We start from the raw sequence: 23,178 nt of genomic DNA, 5'->3' as shown, positions 1-23,178 counted from the left end.
ATACCCTGTCAGATAATATTAATACTCTAAGACAGGGATAATATTTTGCTAACATAGAGCATATTAAAGACGTCGTCTTATATATAAAGGATGCACAGAGGGATATTTGCCGGCTGGCATCCAGAATTAATGCAATGTCCATTCTGCCAGGAGGGTATTAGAAACCCGGCAGTGGACAGGTGATGCTGCCTTATAAGGGTGAGGAATTGTTTGGGGATGGTCTCTGGGACCTCGTATCCACAGCAACAGCTGGGAAGAAATTTTTTTTACCTCAGGTTTCCTCACAGCCTAAGAAAGCACCGTATTTTCAGGTACAGTCCTTTTGGCTTCAGAAAAGCAAGCGGGTCAAGGGCGCTTCCTTTCTGCACAGAGACAAGGGAAGAAGGAAAAAGCTGCACCAGCAGCCAGTTCCCAGGATCAAAAATCTTCCCCCGCTTCCTCTGAGTCCACCGCATGACGCTGGGGCTCCACAGGTGGAGACAGGTGCGGTAGGGGCGCGTCTCGGGAACTTCAGGGACCAGTGGGCTTGCCCACAGGTGGATCCCTAGGTTCTGCAAATAGTATCACAGGGATACAGGCTGGAGTTCGAGGCGACTCCCCCTCGCCGTTACCTCACATCAGCCTTGCCTGCTGCCCTCGGAGAAAGGTAGTACTGGCGGCAATTCACAAGCTGTACTTCCAGCAGGTGAAATCAAGGTACCCCTCCTTCAACAAGGCCGGGGTTACTATTCCAAAATGTTGTGGTACCGAAACCAGACGGTTCGGTGAGACCCATTCTAAAATTGAAAGCCTTGAACACTTATATACGAAGGTTCAAGTTCAAAATGGAATCGCTCAGGGCGATTATTGCAAGCCTGGAGAATTTCATGTTATCACTGGACATCAAGGATGCTTACCTGCATGTCCCTATTTACCCTCTTCACCAGGAGTACCTCAAAATTGTGGTACAGGATTGTCATTACCAATTCAAGACGTTGCCGTTGGTCTGTCCCCGGCACCGAGGTATTTACCAAGGTAATGGCCGAAATAATTATCCCGTACTTGGACGATCTCCTTATAAAGGCGAGGTCCAGGGAGCAGTTGTTCGTCGGAGTAGCACTATCTCGGGAAGTGCTACAACAGCACGGCTGGATTCTGAATATTCCAAAGTCGCAGCTGGTTCCTACGACGCGTCTACTGTTCCTGGGTATGGTTCTGGACACAGAACAGGATAAAAAGGGTTTCTCCCGGAGGAGAAGTCCAAGGAGTTGTCGTCTCTAGACAGAGACCTCCTAATACATATACAGGTGTCGGTGCATCAATGCACGCAAGCCCTGGGAATGATGGTAGCTTCTTACGAAGAAATTCCATTCTACTAGGTAAAGATGAGTCGCACAGACACTTGTTTGCATTCAATATTTTTGATGTGTGATATATGTCCTTTCCCTTATGTTCAATAATCTAGGTATATACCTTTAATCTATTGGGAGGTGCTCCAAGGGATAACGTAGGTATAGAAGTTCAAAAGAAGAAGATTCCCTATACTGGGCACACACGGACAAGTACATTTTCTTAAAGTCAAATATCTGTTACGATAGATGACCACAGATTCTAAAATATAACTTTTAATATTATTACTAAAACATGAGCGAAATATAGTGCATGTGAATTGTGAATAATTGTGTAAGAATTTAATAAAGTGAATTAAAAAAGCTCAGCCACTGTAATGGTGTATTTCTTCACTGTCTCCAATGTTTTAAACAGTGTTTCTGTATTAGTAACAACTAAAGTTGCCAAATGTCTTGTAATGATACATTTGTATCTGGGAGTAAACAACTCCTTCTTGTAACTTAATGATACCACCACTATTTTGATTTAAATTCCGTATTTTCAGTGTGCGCATCACTGACTTCAATTTGCTGTATTTAAATGGTGGACCATGATATAATGTTGCCTTCTCTGAGTAATGTATTGATTAATACTTGGGGGATAGTGTCCCTGTGTTACTGTCCTAAGTAAATATATGGTGCCTTATGTATTAATTTTCTCCTTGAGCTGCCCTTATTACTGTCTCGCAGAATGTTCTTAGACAGATGGGGCTTATTATCATTCTCTACACATATGTGTCGTTGATAATACTCTTTGCTATATGGCTGAGAGTCGTATTATTGATCCTGTATCAACATCGCTTGCACATAATGTTTCTTTATCATCCACTAGGGGTCACTGGAGTACTCTTGGGGATATGGACGGCTTCCACCGGAAGAAGGCACTGAATAAATTAATTTTTGAGACTACTCCTCCCCTCCATATCCTCGAGCACTTCAGTGTTTTTTCTGTGCTCGACACAGTTAGAAGGCATAGTGGAGCTCGTCCACGAAGTATTGGAATTTTTTTTTTTTTAGTTCCTAAGTTTTTCTTCTTTTCAAGGATTTCCACGTCCTTTCCCCCCTTCTAACAGGCGTGGGTCAGGGACAGTGGAAGCGGCTGAGAACAGCCGTGAGTGTCGGACCTCTCTGTAAAGAGCTCCCTCACTCCACCTGCAGGCTGCCTGCAAAAAGCTGGACGGAGCTTGGATGAGAAGCCCCGTCATAGACTTTGGTCACGGTCCAGGTATGTTAGGGGCGGTCAGCTCTTGCTGCCGCTCCACTGTTGGGGATTGTATTGGGTACTCACCGCTGCCCGGAGCGCGTGTGCATGGGCCGCGTCACGGCTCCATGCGGCGCGCTCTCACTCTCCGCTCCCAGCATCTTAAATACCAGACCGCTGCTCCCCGGCGCCGCAGCAGCGCTGCCTGGCTACACAGACACTCCGCAAAATGTGTGTGGCGGGCGGGAGCGCGTGTGCATAGGCCGCTCCAGGGCTCTATGCAGCACGCTCGCTGCTTCCGCTATCCGCCCGCAGCAGCCGAGGAGTTCCCGCTGCCTGGGCCTACAGGTACAGGCCGCTCACACGGCCCTATGCAGACTTCCACAGGCCCCGACCCGGTGCTGTACACGGAGGTCGTGGGAGTGGGGGGGGGAGACATTGGCAGTATTTGGCATGCTTAATATGTTAATGTTCTCCTGTCTGTTCCAGGTTTCCTTTATTACATCTCGGCTAAGAGTGGTACTAGGGGAATTTTGGGGTCAGTTTTCTTATTGCTGGCAGGCACTGCACTTGCCTGATATATACCAGGAACTTTGGTGTTATTACTGAGTCGTGCAGTCTGTCTGTGTGTAGTTTGTATTGTCTGTCTTTTATAATGAGTAAGACACCAGCAAAATCTAAGAAACATTTTTCATGTCATGTCTGTAAGAGTGTGTTGCCTGATGGATCCACCACATGTACAGCATGTGTTGTTAATACAGCCATAAATACGATTTCAGAAGTAAAACCACCATCTCTGGACCCTCCATGGGCTTTACTTGCAGATGTATTAGTTGGTTTACAATCAGAGCTGGCCGCCTCTCGTGAAGAAAGAGAGGCGGCAAGATCTGAGTTTAAAATGAGACCATTTGAGTTACCAGAGTCTCAATCTGGTCAGAGGCCCACCTTGAGTGGGAAAGATAAATTTCCTTTTCCTAATAATTCTCCAGTCTCTGGGATACTAGACCTCACTGAACAGGAGTATGAGGAGGGCGAAATAGGGCAACAGTCAGATAGTGACGATTTTGACAGCCCAGGTATTGACAATCTCATCAGAGCAGTACGTCAGTCGCTGGAGTTTACGGAAACTGAGGAGCCCCTGACGAATGATGAGGTAGTTTTTACTAAACGACAGAGATCTCCGATGTGTTTCCCTATTTCGGAATCTCTTAATAAAATGTTACTGGAATCACGGAAAAATCCGGATAAACGGTTTTCTATTCCTCGTAGATTTAAATCGAGTTACCCGTTTCCAGAGTCCATGACAGCTACTTGGGAGAACCCACCATTGGTGGATTCATCCGTATCCAAACTTACAAGGAAGTTAACCATACCAGTACCAACTGCTACTACGCTTAAAGACCCTGCAGATCGTAAAATAGAGGCTATGCTAAGGTCCATGTATACAGCAGCTGGAGTGCTGCTGAGACCTGGGTTGGTTGGCATTTGGGTTACTAAAGCTTTAATGGTATGGATAAAGGAGCTCAAGTCGGCTCTGCAAGATGACCATCTTATACTTCTCGCGGATCAAATCTGGGAAGCTGCTGAATATCTATGTACAGCTTCTACTGACGTCTGTCAGCTTACTTCTCGCCTGTCCTCATCGCTAGTCATAGTACGACGAGCACTTTGGCTGCGTTCTTGGCAGGCGGAGACGGAGGTTAAAAAAGGTATAGAGGCATTGCCTTATGATGGCGAGAAGCTTTTCGGTCCTGAATTGGACAAATGGATTTCTGAGGCTACTGGAGGAAAGTCTGTGTTTCTTCCATCGCCTACAACTATACCTAAATGGAAATATTCTGGTCCGGCGTTCAAATCCTTTAGAACTCAGCCCTTTCGTGGGCAGGGCACAGGAGCAGTCACGCCTGGTAGAAGAGGTCGGGGACGTAGTGCTCGACAATCCAATGCACGTCGTCAAGACACTAAGACCACTAACAAACCAGTGGCATGACGGGCTCCCAGCCCATCTCGGATCTCCAATTGTGGGAGCACGCCTGCAGAGCTTTCAGGGGGCGTGGCTGCAGACGTCCACAGATGGGTGGATCCGCAAGTTAGTATTAGAGGGTTACAAAATAGAGTTCGATTATCTTCCGACAGGAAGATTTTTCACGACAGGACTGCCTGTGTCGGACGACAAGAAAGCAGTTCTGCAGGTTGCCATTCAGTCTCTGCTGAATGCTGCAGTTGTAATTCCGGTCCCCGTGCAGGAACAGGGGCAGGGTTATTATTCCAGTCTGTTTCTGGTACCAAAACCAGATGGCTCAGTCAGGCCAATATTGAACCTAAAAGGTCTCAATCATTACGTCACTTACCACAGATTCAAGATGGAATCTCTCAGGTCAGTAATTGCAGGGTTAGAGCCGCAGGAATTCATGATTGCACTGGATCTCAAGGATGCGTACTTACACATTCCGATTTGGCCACCTCACCAGAGTTTCTTAAGGTTTGCGATAAGGCGAGACCATTACCAGTTTCAGGCTCTCCCGTTTGGCCTCTCATCAGCGCCTCGGGTATTCACCAAGGTAATGTCCGTGATGATAGCTCATCTCAGGTCCCTAGGGGTAATAATTGTTCCGTATTTGGACGATCTACTCATAAAGGCTCCGTCTCAACAATTGCTTCTCCAGCATGCTTTGCTAACGTACAATGTACTAGTTCAGCACGGTTGGATAGTCAGTTTAAAGAAATCACATCTAATTCCGTGTCAGCGACTTCAATTCCTAGCGATGATTCTCGATACAGTAAAACAAAAGGTTTACCTGCCACAACAGAAAGTACAGGTCATTCGTCATCTGGTGCAATTAGTGCTCAAGCCACGCACAGTCTCAGTACATTTGTGCATTCGCCTTTTAGGCACAATGGTGGTGGCTTTCGAAGCACTTCAGTTCGGAAGGTTTCACTCACGTCCGTTTCAACTGGAGGTGTTAGCGCAATGGTCGGGATCACATCTGCAGTTGCACCACAGGGTGAGATTGTCGCCACAAGTCAGGGTGTCTCTTCTCTGGTGGTTAAAAATACACAATCTATCTGCAGGGAGACGATTCGGCGTCGTGAATTGGATAATTCTGACAACAGACGCAAGTCTCAGAGGTTGGGGAGCTGTAGTTCAGAGTCATCGGCTCCAGGGCCTCTGGGCAAATCACGAAAGATCGCTATCCATAAATGTTCTGGAACTCAGGGCGATTTACAATGCTCTAAGACAAGCAGTGTACATGTTTCGTTTTCAGACTGTTCAGGTGCAGTCAGACAATGCGACGGCAGTCGCATACATAAACAAACAAGGAGGAACGAGAAGCCGCATGGCAATGCGGGAAGTAGCTCGGATCCTCAGATGGGCCGAATATCACCAGGTGATATTGTCGGCAGTGTTCATTCCGGGAGTGGACAACTGGGAGGCAGATTTTCTCAGTCGTCGGGATTTTCATCCAGGAGAGTGGGCATTAAATCCAGAAGTATTTCAGATGTTGATCCAGAAGTGGGGGTACCCTCAGGTGGATCTGATGGCATCCCGCCACAATCATCAGGTGTCACGATATATGTCCAGAACAAGAGATCCAGGGGCAGTGGCGGTGGATGCTCTCACAGCCACGTGGCCGTACAGCCTTGTGTATCTGTTTCCACCGTTTCCGCTGCTCCCGCTGTTGCTAAACGGATCAAGAGAGGGTCCGTCACAGTCATACCTCATTGGCCTCGGAGGGCTTGGTTCTCGGATCTCCTCGGGTTACTCGCAGACGATCCATGGCCACTCCCACTACGTCCGGACCTGTTACAACAGGGTCCGTTCCTTTACCCCGATTTAGCGCGGCTGCGTTTGACGGGGTGGCTGTTGAAAAGGCCATCTTAAGAAGAGAGGGCATTCCTGAGTCTGTTATACCAACCATGGTACGAGCTAGGAAGCCGGTTACGGCAGCTCATTATTACAGAATCTGGCGTACTTATATAAGTTGGTGTGAAGCTCGGAAATTTCCGACATCATCTTTTAATTTATCCCGTCTTTTGTTATTTTTACAGATGGGGTTAGATGGAGGACTACGTCTTTCCACACTAAAGGTGCAGGTATCTGCGTTGTCAATTTTCTTTCAAAGGAAATTGGCCTCGTTGCCGTCAATACATACGTTTTTACAGGGTGTAAAGAGGATACAGCCTCCTTTCATTCCACCTACAGCACCATGGGACTTGAATCTGGTTTTAGATTTCTTACAGTCCGATTACTTTGAACCTTTACGACAAGTGGATATTAAATTTCTCACTTGGAAAACGATTTTTCTTTTAGCCTTAGCTTCGGCTAGGCGTGTTTCAGATCTGGGTGCCTTGTCGTGCAAGTCACCGTATTTAGTTTTTCATGATGACAGAGCGGAACTTCGGACGAATCCCGCTATTCTACCAAAGGTAGTGTCGTCTTTTCACATCAATCAACCAATAGTAGTTCCTGTGTTAACAGGAGATTCTGGAACGTTGGATGTGGTTCGCGCATTGCGCATCTATGTATCCCGAACGTCTACTGTGCGTAAAACGGATACGTTGTTTGTTCTCTATGATGCGGCTAAGAGGGGTTGGCCAGCCTCTAAGCAAACCATATCCAGATGGATCAAACTGACCATACGTCAGGCTTACCTTGATGCTAGGTTACAGCCACCTACTTCAGTAACAGCTCATTCCACACGTTCTGTGGGAACGTCATGGGCAGCGAGTCGTGGGGCTTCTACGACACAGCTTTGCCGTGCGGCTACTTGGTCTTCAGTGCACACGTTTGTGCGCTTTTACAAGTTTGATACTTTCGCGGCATCAGCATCTAGCTTTGGCCGTTTAGTGTTACAAGTGCCAAACAGCTCTCCCACCACGGAGGAAACTTTGGTACATCCCAAGAGTACTCCAGTGACCCCTAGTGGATGATAAAGAAAATAGGATTTTGGTACTTACCAGGTAAATCCTTTTCTTTGAATCCATAGGGGGCACTGGACGCCCACCCAGAGCAGTTTACCTGTTTTAGGAAGTTCAGTGGTTCTTATGGTAACACACTTTCACGACTGGTTTAAATTTAACAAGGGTTAATCAGTTATGGTGTCAACTGTTTAGTTGTCTGTTACGTTTTGTGTCAACTTTATTGTTGTCCGTGAGATTATATGTAATTCTCCTTTGGTCAATCTCTCTATCGATCCTGTTCGGCTCAGTAAAAAACACTGAAGTGCTCGAGGATATGGAGGGGAGGAGTAGTCTCAAAAATTAATTTATTCAGTGCCTTCTTCCGGTGGAAGCCGTCCATATCCCCAAGAGTACTCCAGTGCCCCCTATGGATTCAAAGAAAAGGATTTACCTGGTAAGTACCAAAATCCTATTTTTTCATGCATTAACCCTACAACCTCTGCTTTTAATCAGATTCTATTCGACATCTATTATACACATGTATAGTTTATTGAACAGTTGTTGCTAAATGGTTGATATTTATCCTTAATACTAAAGCAATTATTTATTTAATATCGCAACCCAAGTGCTCATTAGGCAGTCACCCATATATATTGTAATATTTCTTTGTATCACATTTACCAAACAGATTGTTTCATAATAGGACAGTTAATTATTCAGTATTGTGTGTGGCACATATATTTTCTTTATTTCTAATAATAAATAGTGCCTGCAAAATCATCCACACTGTAGCTGGGACCTCTATATATCCCCTCAGTATTATGCCGCTATACATTCAGCGTTGCAGAGCCGGCACAATGAGATTTTATAAACTTCAGTGCTGCAATATAATCCGCTCCCTCCCGCAGCGTGTATCAGCGGGAACAAGCTACAATGTAGCTGGGACCACAGCGTGTCCCCTCAATGTTTGGCCGCTATTGTATTAGATGTTATCGGGCAGCACACTGGGATCTTAATGAAAAGTCCCAGTGAAGAAATTCAATTCGCCAGGTCCCATGCAAGGATTTTCCAGTGGGATCTGTTGGACAAGTGGTCCGGGTCGCATCTTCAGATGCATCGGCGGATAACCCTGTCTCCAAGGGCCAGGGTGTCGCTGTTGTGGTGGCTGCAGAGTGCTCATCTTCTAGGGGGCCGCAGATTCGGCATGCAGGACTGGGTCCTGGTGACCACGGATGCCAGCCTTCAAGGCTGGGGGTGCAGTCACACAGGGAAGAAACTTCCAAGGCTATGGAAAAGACAGGAGACTTCCCTACACATAAATATTCTGGAACTAAGGGCCATTTACAATGCCCTAAGTCAGGCTAGACCCCTGCTTCAACACCGACCGGTGCTGATCCAGTCAGACAACATCACGGCGGTCGCTCATGTAAACCGACAGGGCGGCACAAGAAGCAGGATGGCGATGGCAGAAGCCACAAGGATTCTCCGATGGGCGGAAAATCATGTGTTAGCACTGTCAGCAGTGTTCATTCCCGGAGTGGACAACTGAGAAGCAGTGTTCATTCCCGGAGTGGACAACTGAGAAGCAGACTTTCTCAGAAGACACGACCTCCACCCGGTAGAGTGGGGACTTCATCCAGAAGTCTTCCAAATGATTGTACACCGTGGGGAAAGGCCACAGGTGGACATGATGGCGTCCCGCCTCAACTAAAAGTTACAAAGATATTGCGCCAGGTCAAGGACCCTCAGGCGATAGCTGTGGACGCTCTGGTAACACCGTGGGTGTACCAGTCGGTGTATGTGTTCTCTTCTCTGCCTCTTACCCAGGGTAATGAGAATAATAAGAAGGAGAGGAGTAAGAACTATACTCATCGTTCCGGGTTGGCCAAGAAGAGCTTGGTAACCAGAACTCCAAGAAATGATCTCAGAGGACCCATGGCCTCTGCCGCTCAGACAGGACCTGCTGCAGCAGGGGGCCTGTCTGTTCCAAAACGTACCGCGGCTGCGTTTGACGGCATGGCGGTTGAACGCCGGATCCTGAAGGAAAAGGGAATTCCGGAGGAAGTTATCCATACGCTATTTAAAGCTAGGAAAGAAGTGAACGAAAACCATTATCACCGCATATGGCGGAAATATGTTGCGTACTGTGAGGCCAGGAAGGCCCCAAAGGAGAAATTTCAGCTAGGTCGATTTCTGCACTTCCTACAGTCAGAGGTGACTATGGGCCTAAAATTGGGTTCCATTACGGTCCAGATTTCGGCTCTATCGATTTTCTTCCAAAATTGAACTGGCTTCACTGCCTGAAGTTCAGACTTAAGGGAGTGCTGCATAGTCAGCCCCCGTTTGTGCCTCCAGTGGCACCGTGGGATCTCAACGTGGTGTTGGATTTCCTGAAGTCGCATTTGGTTGAGCCACTTAAATCCGTGGAGCTATAATACCTCACGTGGAAAGTGGTCATTCTGTGGGCCTTGGCGTCGGCCAGGCGTGTATGAGAATTGGCGGCTTTGTCATACAAAAGCCCTTATCTGTATTTTATATGGATAAGGCGGAATTGAGGACTCGTTCCCAATTCCTTCCTAAGGTGGTATCAGTTTTTCATGTGAACCAACCTATTGTGGTGCCTGCGGCTACTTGGGACTTGGTGGATTCCAAGTTACTGGACGTAGTCAGGGCCCTGAAAAGTATATGTTTCCAGGACAGCTGGAGTCAGGAAAACTGACTCGCTATTTCTCCTGTATGCACCCAACAAGCTGGGTGCTCCTGCTTCTAAGCAGACGATTGCTCGCTGGATCCGTAGCACGATTCAACTTGCACATTCTGCGGCTGGACTGCTGCACCCTAAATCTGTAAAAGCCCATTCCACGAGGAAAGTGGGCTCTCCTTGGGCGGCTGCCCGAGGGGTCTCGGCTTTACAACTTTGCCGAGCTGTTACTTGGTCGGGTTAAAACATTTTTGTAAGAGTCTACAAGTTTGATACCGTGGCTGAGGAGGACCTAGAGTTTGCTCATTCGGTGCTGCAGAGTCATCCGCACTCTCCCGCCCATTTGGGAGCTTTGGTATAATCCCCATGGTCCTTACGGAGTCCCAGCATCCACTTAGGACGTCAGAGAAAATAAGATTTTACTCACCGGTAAATCTATTTCTCGTAGTCCGTAGTGGATGCTGGGCGCCCATCCCAAGTGCGGATTGTCTGCAATACTTGTTTATAGTTATTGCCTAACTAAAGGGTTATTGTTGAGCCATCTGTTGAGAGGCTCAGTTATATTTCATACTGTTAACTGGGTATAGTATCACGAGTTATACGGTGTGATTGGTGTGGCTGGTATGAGTCTTACCCGGGATTCAAAATCCTTCCTTATTGTGTCAGCTCTTCCGGGCACAGTATCCTAACTGAGGTCTGGAGGAGGGTCTTAGTGGGAGGAGCCAGTGCACACCAGGTAGTCCTAAAGCTTTCTTTAGTTGTGCCCAGTCTCCTGCGGAGCCGCTAATCCCCATGGTCCTTACGGAGTCCCAGCATCCACTACGGACTACGAGAAATAGATTTACCGGTGAGTATAATCTTATTATTTTTTTTTTACATAGAAATGTAATGTTTATTTAAGACATGCAGAAGAAGGCAGGTATTGCCCACCTACTTCTGTGACATCACAACTTGAAGAGAAGTTGGCTGTTGAAACAGTTTTAGGGCCAGATGCATCATCACTTGGAAAGTGATAAAATAGAGAGTGAAACTGTACCCACCAATCAGCTCCTAACTGCCATTTTTCAAACACAGCCTATGACATGGCATTTAGGACCTGATTGGCTGGTACTTTTGCTTTCTCCATTTTATCACTCTCTAAGCGTGATGCGTCTAGCCCTTAAGGTTAAATGTATGGAGCACCGTTTTAGTTGACAGACAAGTTGAATGGTTAGCTGAAAGTTGATCTAGTCACAGTGTATGCCTAGCTTTTCCCTTATTGAGCTTCGCATGTAGTTTCCAACCTCCCCTAATTTCTGTGTTAGTTTCTGTGGCAGTCTGAGGTTTTAAAATTTACGCTCAGAATTATCTGTATTTTTAAATATTGAGCAACTGCAGAGTACAATACCATATGTGTAATGTATGCTATTATCATTTTGTATTTTATTCCATAGGCTCTAAGGGGGTCATTCCGAGTTGATCGCTTGCTAGCTAGTTTTAGCAGCCGTGCAAACGCTATGCCGCCGCCAACTGGGGAGTGTATTTTAGCTTAGCAAAAGTGCGAATGCATGTGCAGCCGAGCTCTGCAAAAAAAAGTTTGTGCAGTTTCAGAGTAGCTCTGAACCTACTCAGCGCTTGCGATCACTTCAGCCTATTGGTGTCCGGATTTGACGTCATACACCCGCCCAGCCACGCCTGTGTTTTTTCAGACACACCTGCGTTTTTGCAAACACTCCCTGAAAACGGTCAGTTGACACCCAGTAACGCCCCCTTCCTGTCAATCTTCTTGCAGCCGCCAGTGCGAAGGAAAACTTCGCTAGAACCTGAGCACAACCACAAAGAGCTTTGTACCCATACGTTGTGCGTGCGCATTGCGGGGCATACGCAGAAATGCAGTTTTTTCACCTGATCGCTGCGCTGCGAAAATCGGCAGCGAGCGATCAACTCGGAATGACCCCCTAAATCTATACTTAAGTCAACTATTTAAAATACAAAAAAAAACCACAGAAAACAATAACAACCCTTTTATAAAGTCAGGTGTACTCTGAAAACTCTGTATATTATATATTGTTGACCACTAGGAAATATTGTTATATCCAGTGAAGTCACCCTGTATTTGCAGGACCTATTTCTTCCGTTTACACAGATAGATGTACAGTACAGTATCATTATAATGGAAGAAGTATCAATGGCATTTGTTAAAACTTCCAAAATAGTTTAAAAAATTCTTGGTATCGGAAATTTAGCTCAGGAAATTACCTTTACAGTAAAATTAGATGTTAGCTATGCCTTTGTCCTATTGTTGACAGTGGAGACATGCTGTTCTAGGACAAATGGACATAATGTTTCCATAAACACTAACGTACTCAGTAGGCCACAAAAATCCATTTTCTTTTATGTGTTATTTTTTATACTCTGCACTCATCATATGCAAGTTTGTGTATAGAAAGTATGTATAAACCAGTAATGTTATAACAAATCCCAGCTAAATATTTTTATAGCTTTTTAAACTCTGTGTTGATCGCAACCACTGATTTTGCAGTCTTCGTAACCCAGAATAACCTTTCAGAGTCTGGGATTTTCTTGTATGCATTATTGTATTTTGTTGCATCAGTTTAATGGGGGATGTTTGTATTCATTTATATGCTAATCCCAAATGAATATTTAATTCTACCCATTTTATTGATAGGTGGGAATTCAATTACCCATGTTAATATTCGTGTGGTGAAAACTGGACTTTACCTTTCATTGGGGTTATACGAGCCCATCGTTTTTCTCACACAAAAAATGACCTGGATCCGGGATAAGTTCCCATAACTATATGTTTTCACAACTAGACTGTAAAAACAGGTCACTTATTGGGGATTTTTTTCTACTGCCTCCAGGCAGATGAAAAAATATCACAGATAGTGACGGCTATGGGAGATGGGTTCAGTATGAAAAGCCGGCGGTCGGGATGCTGGCGTCCAGTATACAGACACCAGCATCCCAATTGTGGCAATGCCAACAAGGGTGCACAGGGTACCCTAACCACCCTCCCCTACCCCCTAACCCTCCCTGTCCGCAGCCTAAACCTAACCTCCCCTATTGGTGCCTAACCCTAACCTTCCCCCGGTGGTGCCTAAACCTAATCCCCCCCTTCCCGCAGCCTAAACCTAAGCCTTCCACCGGTTGTGCCTAAACCCTAACACTCCTCCGGTCATGCCTGACCCTAACCCCCCCTCTGTGTAGCCTAACCCTAACCTCCACCAGGCCGCAGTCTAACCCTAACCTCCACCACGCCGCAGCCTAACCCCCTCGGAGTATTCCTAAACCTAACCCCCCCCCCCCCCCCCGCAGCCTAAACCTAACCCTCCCCCCTTAGTGCCTAACCCCAATACTCCCCCCATGGTGGTGACAAACCCTAAACCCCCCTTTCTGCATCCTAACCCTACCCTCACACATCCCGCAGTCTAACCCTAAGCCCCCAAAATGTGTGCCTAAACCTAACCCCCCTTCCTGCACGTTAAACCTAACCCAGCAGTTCATACTTACCTTTGGGATCCTGACTGCCAGGTTATAGTCGTCAGGATCCTGATCTCTTCGGGATTCCGGCGTCTGTATTCTGGCAGCTGGCAGGATCCCGGTGTCTGTATTCTGCCTGCCGGGATCCTGAATGCATACCTCAGGGACACTTGAATAACCCCCTGGGGATCAATTAGCCAAGGTAATTTACTGTGGCTAATTGAATTTCCCCCGTAGCCTGTAACAATATATAAACCCATAATGGCAACATTTGCACATAGAAGTGAACTGATTTCTCAATGTGATCCCCCTGCATACTTCAACAGAGGATCACCATTACATTTATGGGGAGTCGGGCAAAGTGGCATAGTGGATAGCAGTAACATAACTCTTTCATGCCATGATGAGAGTAAAGAATCGCAGAGAGCACCCATTTGATACCAGCCTAAAGGTACATACACCTAACGCAGTAGTCAAAGGACTTGGTACATAGCAGGACAGTGGAGACGAGCTGTACATCTCCTAAACAATAGACTGTATCTATCCTAAACATTATAGGAGCCAGAGTTCTGATGACATACCAGATGCGATTAGATCCATTTTCATTCCAATTTAAATACAAACCAAATCCAAGCATCACAATATCATTGTTTCCTATGAAAATGTTAAAGAATCAGTGTGTGTAAGACGATAAATCCAGTAAAATCTAGTGTAAATAGTAAAAACAATTTGATATTTGAAGTGGTATTTCTTGTAATTATATGACAGCAAATATAATTTAAAAATGCACATAATCAGAAAGACCTTAATGCTTGTGGTAAATCAGAACCTTTTCAAGTTTGATAAAAACAGGGTTTTTTTTAATTGAAACTTTTTCAAAGGAGTAACAAGAAACAGACAAAAAGGGATGGGGAAAAGGGTTAGGTGCCGAAAGAAAAGGGAAAATAAAAGGGTGTGGATGATGGAAAGGATACAAAGTCCACATAATGAAATAAAATACAATAACATTGCAGGTCATAAAACAGAGCAAATGCCATACACAACAAGTAAGGAAAAAAAACATACAGTACCAAGAATCCCAATATAAAACCATGAAATACATTGGGGGAGTAAGTCAAGAGGATGATAGATTATCTTACACAACAGGCAGTTACTATTGTCTGGCACATATACTCACAGAATGTTTTGAAATTTTTTTGCGTGCAATATGTCCCTTTAAGACATTAAATATAAGAAGGAGGAACCTAGTGATCGCTCTACAGATAAAATATTTCCCAAACTAATTATTGGTGCTAACGTTCGTGTGCCTGTTCATGTGTCTTTACTGGCTTAAAGTCTCACAGCTGTACCTGATGCAACCCCTCGAAACTGGCCATTTCAGATGCAGATCTGGGCTTCTCCACTGTATTAAAATAAACTTGGCATTTCTGTGTTTATACTCTCCCAGAGTAAATTCTTCTAATTGATACCATGGGCTTTTAACATTTTAAAGTGTAAATAACTGCTTATATAGTCATCTACACAAAAGACTTTATGTAGCTTTTTCAAACATTGTACCATTACATTTTAAACATACTTCATTGTGTGATTTACTGATTTTGATGGTGGTATTCTGATTGTGGTAATTATCTTCTCTGGTTCACAAATGTTTTACACAGTCATGCCGTCACTAGTAACCAAGCCTCAGCATTCACTGAAAACATCCAACTTTAAGAAACAATAGCATTTACTCTGGCAGATCAGTTTTTTCTGCAAAAATATAAAAATATTCAAAAAGTGAAGGAAAATGAGTTTAATGAATAAATGGGAAACCATTTGTATACAGTATAAGGTTACAAAAGTTACATATGATCAAATCTTACTGTATGTTACAATGGCAGAATAATGGTATGTATATTATACTGGACACAACTTATTTGAAAGTCTAAATATAATTCAATTATTCTAGAGATTAATTAGGTTGTGCATGAGTTGTTTCATATAACTAATTTGGAAAGATACAGGTTTAATAAAATAATGTAGAATTTAAATAAAATAAAAATAACTGTTACCTAAATGATCATATAAAAAAACATAGGTCAACAAATCTGCAATTTAAAAAGCCCTACGTAATCATTCATGATATTATGCACATCATAAACTGTACACATTAAAAAATATTAACTCAACTGTAAAAAAATAAAACATAAATTTGAATTCATAGCCTAACAAAAAAATAAATGTTCAATAATCTTAATGTCTTCATGATAGCTTCATAAGTGTAAACAGTTTATTCTATAAATGTTTTTGATTAATAAATATATGTATGTGTATATACTACATACTGTATGAAAGATGTATTTTTGTGCTAGTAATGGATGGCATAATACAGGCTTTTTCAACCAGTGTGCCGTGGCACACTAGTGTGCCGCGACCAGTTGCAAGGTGTGCCACGGAGCCAGAGCAGCTTCCTGCACCTTCAGAGTGAACTGTTGGCCCGGGCTCTTCTTAGAGGATCATTCATGCTCCGGCAGTGTCCTGTGCCTTGATGACGCGGCATTGTGATATCATGGGTCACGGCCGCCGCATCTCACCACTCAGCCAGCCCACCTGCCAGCATCCACATCTTCCAGTTCCCGCCTGCATCCACAGCTTTCCTTGCCCACCCACATCCACATCTGCCCGACCGCCCGCTGCTCAGTATTCGCAGCAATACATTATGAACAACCTCCGCCACTGAGGGACAGGGAGGAGGACAGCTGACCGGTAGGGGCTAATATTTGTTATATTATTTCTCCTGTGGAAAGCAATAGGATTTATGGATTTATGGGGGAAACAATGTGAATAATTCATGTGGGGAGCAATAGGATTTATGTGATGAGAAATGTGATTGATTTATGTGTGAGCAACATGATTTATGTGGGGAGCAATGTGATTGATTTATGTGGGGAGCAATTGGATTTATGTGGGGAGCAATGCGATTGTTTTTTTTGTGTAGGCCAATGTATGTGTGGATTTTTTATTACTGTGAGGTCCAATGTGTGTTTTTTTTCTGTGGGGAACGGATGGTGTGCCTTGGCAATTTTAAAATATTGTTCGGTGTGCCGCAAGTAAAAAAAAGATTGAAAATCACTGGCATAATATATTAATTGTAGATACAATACATTTAATGTAAACTGTGTTATTTTCTTTTTCAAATTTGCAACTTATTGTAAATGAATAATACACATTTATTGTATTCATAATGATCACAAATAATCTTATTTGTAAACTATATTGTCCCGATGCATAAATCTATAAATGTGCAATTAAGAAAAACAAATCTTTGTCAGAGTTTTGTGGACTTTTAAATTTACTGTGCATTGTAAGTTTTTGTATGTTCAGTTTATAAGCCTATGCTAATACTTTGATCTTCTCCACGAATGATCGCAGTTAAGGAATGAACCTGCTTGTCTTACTTTGTTTTTTTTTTCCTGCAAATTTTTTTTATGCCCAAATTATAAAACTGGCATACTTTGACACAACTCCATAAATAAAGTATGTAGACCTGATCACATTCTGGCAAGCTTAAGTAACTTTCCAGGAAAAAGTCCTTTAAACATTGGAAAGTACTTACAACTTGTTGTGTGATCCATCTCTTAGCTGTGTCAAAAATAGTACATTTCCACTGAATTGGCATGGGGGATGTCCTCCAATCTCATTTTAATGATTTAAACAGTATTGGTTTAGAACCCTTATCAGCTTTTAACATTTATATAAACAAAATATTATTTATATAATATATATTGTATTATTTTGTACAGACAAGGTTAAATTTACTTAGTTGTGTTAATGTTTTGTTTCCATTAACCAACTGAAGTTTATATACGTATAAAATATTGGTGTTATTCTGCTTGTTACAGGTATAATGCTTTGATTGAATGTTCTGTAATCTAGGTAGTATGATACTGGGAGTGTTTCTGTGTATCTTGGAAGTAAAACAGAAATAAGCATAGATAGAATGTCAGTCTTAGTTGAACCTACTTTTGCTGCTTTGTGCTTATTTATAGATTTTGCAAATCCCGTACAAATGAGTCCAAGCTTTGCTTAGACAGCTTAGTAAGGCAATGTTTTTCAGTCTGGTACAGGAGTTAACCTGTTTATTCATTTAAGTGAGCCATATATAAGTTACTTTGCAGGCAAACACAATTAAGGTAAAGTGTCTGAATGGTCTATTCATAACTAGATACTGTGTACATTTCATGAAGTTATATTTAAGGAACAAACTGTTTATTAATATTTTACGTAGTGTAAATTAGTGTAAAACAAGTTACCAACCAAATAGAATGTATTAGGCTAAATTAAATGGCAATTTACAAAGAAATTGCATCCTTACTAAATTAATGTGTAGTTTATCAGTTTATAAACTAAAGCACAGGTTCTCAAACTTGGTCCTCAGGACCCCACACGGTTCATGTTTTGCAGGTCACCTGTAGATTTTTAAAATATGACAGTTGGTGATACACAGTGCAGCTGCCGGGTGACCTGGAAAACGTAAACCGTGTGGGGTCCTGAGGACCGAGTTTGAGTACCCCTGAACTAAAGTAAATGCATGGAAAAAAGGTTTATAAGCTTGAGGACACAGTGTGTGGATGTTTACACCACTAAATTATATATTGTACAACAGATTGATCAATTGGCCTGAAAAATCGAGTTTAAACAAATTTTAGACTTAAAGGGGGAGATTAAAATGTTTGAAAATTCGGTTGGGTGTCTGTTTTTTCCTGTCTATTAGATAGGAAAAAAACAGACTCCCAACTGACTTTTCAAACATTTGAATCTCCCCCAAAAAGACCATCGTCCAAACTATTGGTACTTTTAAATAGACTTTTATTCAAAATGCTTATTTACTAACAGTTGGTTTGAAAACTGACTAAAAATTGACTACACATCACAAAAAAATAATAAACACATCTGAAAAAAGGTCTATTTACCTTCTAAACCATGTTTATTTGTCTGAAACCTCATTATGATGCCTTTAAAAAGGGTCACAACCGTGTGGTGCACTCTGGCCACAGTAATCAGGTCATTTCAAGGCTGTTCAATGCTCTGTTTTCCTGCAGTATGCAAATCACCACCTGAATGAAGGTGTTTGTGGGTCTTACAGTGCATGTGACATGTTTTGGCCAACAGGAAAGCATTTGTATATTGAAGTCAGTTTTGAGTCTGTTTCGGGTCGATTTAAGTGTCGATTTGAGTGTGAATTGACCCCATTTAGAACGTCAAATAGAAATCACGTCACCAGCAATTTATTACTAGAACTAAAAATCAGTTATTAGTAAATACATTATTTTGACTAGAAACAGTTTTTGTAGTTCGCCTGAGGAACCATGCGCATTGGTTCCTGAAGACCCGCTCTTTTTTTATGGGAAGGAGGTCTGGGGTTAGGAAGAGGCATCCCTCCACCACCTCCGCACTGCATGCCCTGCAGCCATGTGCATGTGTGAACACAGGCCACGCATGTGCAGTAGGAGGGATAGGCACTGTTAAGTGTCACCTGCTTTTCGAATAAGCTGTCAACACACCAGAGCATTACTGAATGTGATGGTAGTTAAGTATCCACCACCACAACTCACAGCGAGTTGGATACCTAATTACTGGTGGTCACCCGGAACCCAGTGATGAATAGGCCCCTGTGGCTAAATAGATATAAGTCCCTGTAACCATATTCCAAAACCTAGTGAAAACCCTTCCCAGAACAGTGGAGAGTTTTATAGCAGAAAAAGGGTAGGACTGTAAGTAGGGTGGTGTGGAGTGTGCCCGCACATAGAGTTGCAGGGTAGGCGGTCAGCTCTTGTCAATTATCTGTTTTAATTATTTTCACTTGTTTGTTCCCCCCTTTTTGAAGCCCAGCATATCCTGAACACCCATGTCTCCTTCCTCCACCCCTTCTGTTGCTAATACCTATACAACATTCATGAACTTAACTTGAGAGCTCTTCGTTATTCAGTCACACTGTCCGTTATTACATTTCAAGATACTGACATACCTGGGATTTGAACCTATTGCATGTGGCATTACAGTCAGACACTCTATTAATTAAGCTATCTGCCCCTACACCGAAAGCTAGAGAATTCTAACTATTTGAAGCTTACCTTGTACTTTGTGAAAAAATGATCTGCATTGCAGCTAAGCAGATGTGTGTAGTGTGTGGCTGCAAGGGATTGGATGTGTGGCTGCTCACTACATAGATCTGCTCAATTGCAATGCTGATTCATTTTGACATAATACCAGTACTGTAGCTACATATAGTTAGAAATGTCATCATTTTTATATGGGATGAAACAACTCAATGAGGAGGACAGAGGTTCTGAAACGCAGTCTTCAAGGCACCCCAACAGTCCAGGTTTTAAGTTTATCCATTCTTGACCATAGGTGACTTAATTAGTACATCAGTAAATTTGATTTCACCATCTGTGCTGAGCTATGGATATACATAAAACCTGGACAATTGAGGTGTCTTGAGGATCTCGTTTGAGGATCCCAGGAGTAGGGTGTTTAACTGAAGTGCAACATTTGTTATTTAATAAAGGGTATTGTAACTGAATAACAACAAGCTCTCAAGTTAAGTTCATGAATGTGGGAAGGGACATCATAACATGGGCTTTCTCTGGGATCAATTTCATCATGCCCCTTTCCCACTAGGACACCCACCTTATGTCTCCTTTGGAAAAATGGGGGACGCCAATTATCTTTCTGGCACAGGGCACCAAAAAGTCTAGCTAATGGCTCTGCAAAGGGGGGACCAACTAATGTCTATTAATTTAGAACGAGAAAAAAACAGTTCTACAAGCACAAGAGATTATGATGTTCAATGTCCATATATTTTTGGCAATGTAGTATATATCTTCCATATTACATATTACATGTAATGATAACTGTAACCTAATAATTGATCACACGGAAGTGTATAGATACAGTGGTTGGCAGTGTCTGTCCTTTTATTACATTTACCAACTGTTCATTAAAACGTTTTCCCCATTCTACATCTAGGTTTGCCCTCATGCCGCATAATTCCTGACAGTAATGTGAAATATAAAATATTCTAAATAGTAATAAAGTATCAAATAATAGCAGTAGTTGTAGTAAAGTAAAATAATAATAGTAATAATAAAATAATGCAAGAAATAATCATTACAAAGTTGCCTACCAATGCATGTGATTTGTGTAAGGGAGGAGACTGTACTGGAGGCAGCTATCATGACATGGATAAGCATGCAGGCTATTGAGTTGCTATATTTGAGGGAAGTATCAACAAATGATTTCAGGCACTGCTTGTCACATTGGTTACATTACAACAATTCTCAAACAAAGGATGGAACATTCTCTTTTTTCATGAAGTTGTGACTACTTGAAAATAAGCCCCTGTTGGAGCACTGGTTTATTGATTCATTCTGCAGACTGCAGTAGTATGGTGCAAGACACAAAGGGGGTAATTCAGAGTTGATAGCAGCAGCAAATTTGTTAGCAGTTGGGCAAAACCATGTGCACTGCAGGGGGGTGGGGGGCAGATATAACATGTGCAGAGAGAGTTAGAGTTGGGTGGGTTATTTTGTTTCTGTGCATAGTAAATACTGGCTGCTTTATTTTTACACTGCAACTTAGATTTAAGTTCAAACACACCCCACCCAAATCAAACTCTGTCTGCACATGTTATATCTGCACCCCTCCCCTGCAGTGCACATGGTTTTGCCCAACTGCTAACAAATGTTCTGCTGCGATCAAGTCTGAATTAGGCCCTAAGTGTAGGAATCAATTAGTCGTATTTACGCAGGGTGGTAACTATTGTAAAACCACAGCTAAATAAAATGTCTTAGATATCCCATTGGATTAGCTAGATGTTTATATTGAGTAAACGATCAGTAACTGTGTCTAAAAGCACTAATTAGCTCAGAGTGGAACACAAGTCCAGTTTGTGGACAGATCTTGTTTGTTTGTGCACCCCGCATGCCTCAAGCGTATGTTTTAGGTAGGCAAATCCTGGGCAAAATGCACCCAATTTACATCTAGCCCCAAAGTGACAAAGGGAGTTGTTTCAATTATTATGCATAAAAGCAATAAAACCACTTAAATATGAGAATATCATTATATCACTGTGCCTGGGAGCTGGGCTCTGCACAATAATGTCACAGGGCTGCGCCTGGTACTGGTCAATGAAGAGGAGCCAGCATTTTGGTGTCACTTCCTCAGATGGTAACACCCGGTTTGCACCGCGCCCCATTAGTGACTCTGCTGACTGTTCCTCCACCCTTTAAAAAAAAATCCAGTAACTGGGCTGTAATGAAGCATTTTCACATAGGCAAAGTTAATTATGTAGTAATACAATGGCTATGCAGACCCGGACATCAGCATAAATTCACCTGTTTCCAGGCGTATCATTTGCATCTACTAGAATGATGTGCATGTGTAGACTGATTATGATGACTAGTATCCAGTCACATAAGGGCAGTTTCATCACAAGATGCATATATTTCTCTTACGTCCTAGAGGATGCTGGGGACTCTGTAAGGACCATGGGGTATAGATGGGCTCCGCAGGAGACATGGGCACTCTAAAGACTTTAGATGGGTGTGCACTGGATCCTCCCTCTATGCCCCTCCTCCAGACCTCAGTTAGATCCTGTGCCCAGAGGAGACTGGATGCACTGCAGGGGAGCTCTACTGAGTTTCTCTGAAAAAGACTTTTGTTAGGTTTTTTATTTTCAGGGAGCACTGCTGGCAACAGGCTCCCTGCATCGTAGGACTGAGGGGAGAGAAGCAGACCTACTTAAATGATAGGCTCTGCTTCTTAGGCTACTGGACACCATTAGCTCCAGAGGATTGGAACGCAGGTCTCATCCTCGCTGTTCGTCCCGTAGCCGCGCCGCCGTCCTCCTCACAGAGTCGGAAGATAGAAGCTGGGTGAGTATAAGAAGAAAGAAGACTTCAAAGGTGGCAGAAGATCTTCACTGAGGTATCGCACAGCGGTAACGCTGCGCGCCATTGCTCCCACATTCACACACACTGACGGCACTGTATGGGTGCAGGGCGCAGGGGGGGCGCCCTGGGCAGCAATAATAAACCTCAAGGGACACTGGCTGACATATATATACTGCGGAGGCAGTATATTAAATAAACCCCCGCCAGTATAAAGAGTTTGAGCGGGACCGAAGCCCACCGTTGAGGGGGCGGAGCTTGATCCTCCAGCACTAACCAGCGCCATTTTCTCCACAGCACGCTGCAGAGAAGCTGCTCCCCAGACTCTCCCCTGCTGAACACAAATACAGAGGGCAAAAAGGAGGGGGGCACATTTTTTTGGCGCAGCGAGTGTATTATTGATATATAAAAGCGCTGTACAGACTGGGATTTTGTCTCAGTGTCCAGTGGCGCTGGGTGTGTGCTGGCATACTCTCTCTCTGTCTCTCCAAAGGGCCTTTTGGGGGACTGTCTCGATATATATATATATATATATATATATATATCCCAGTGTGTGTGGGGGTGTCGGTACGTGTGTGTCGGCATATCTGA

General features: G+C 43.4%; 1 protein-coding gene across 3 annotated transcripts in view; it reads left to right on the top strand.

Moving 5' to 3' along the window:
* The window catches only part of ARHGAP6 (Rho GTPase activating protein 6), a 401,534-nt gene that overhangs the window by 268,532 nt on the left and 109,824 nt on the right, over positions 1-23,178 (top strand). The window lies entirely within an intron of this gene.

Source organism: Pseudophryne corroboree, chromosome 2 (genome assembly GCF_028390025.1).
Source record: "Pseudophryne corroboree isolate aPseCor3 chromosome 2, aPseCor3.hap2, whole genome shotgun sequence".
NCBI classification, from domain to species: Eukaryota; Metazoa; Chordata; class Amphibia; order Anura; family Myobatrachidae; genus Pseudophryne; species Pseudophryne corroboree.
This window is presented reverse-complemented; position numbering and strand designations above follow the sequence as displayed.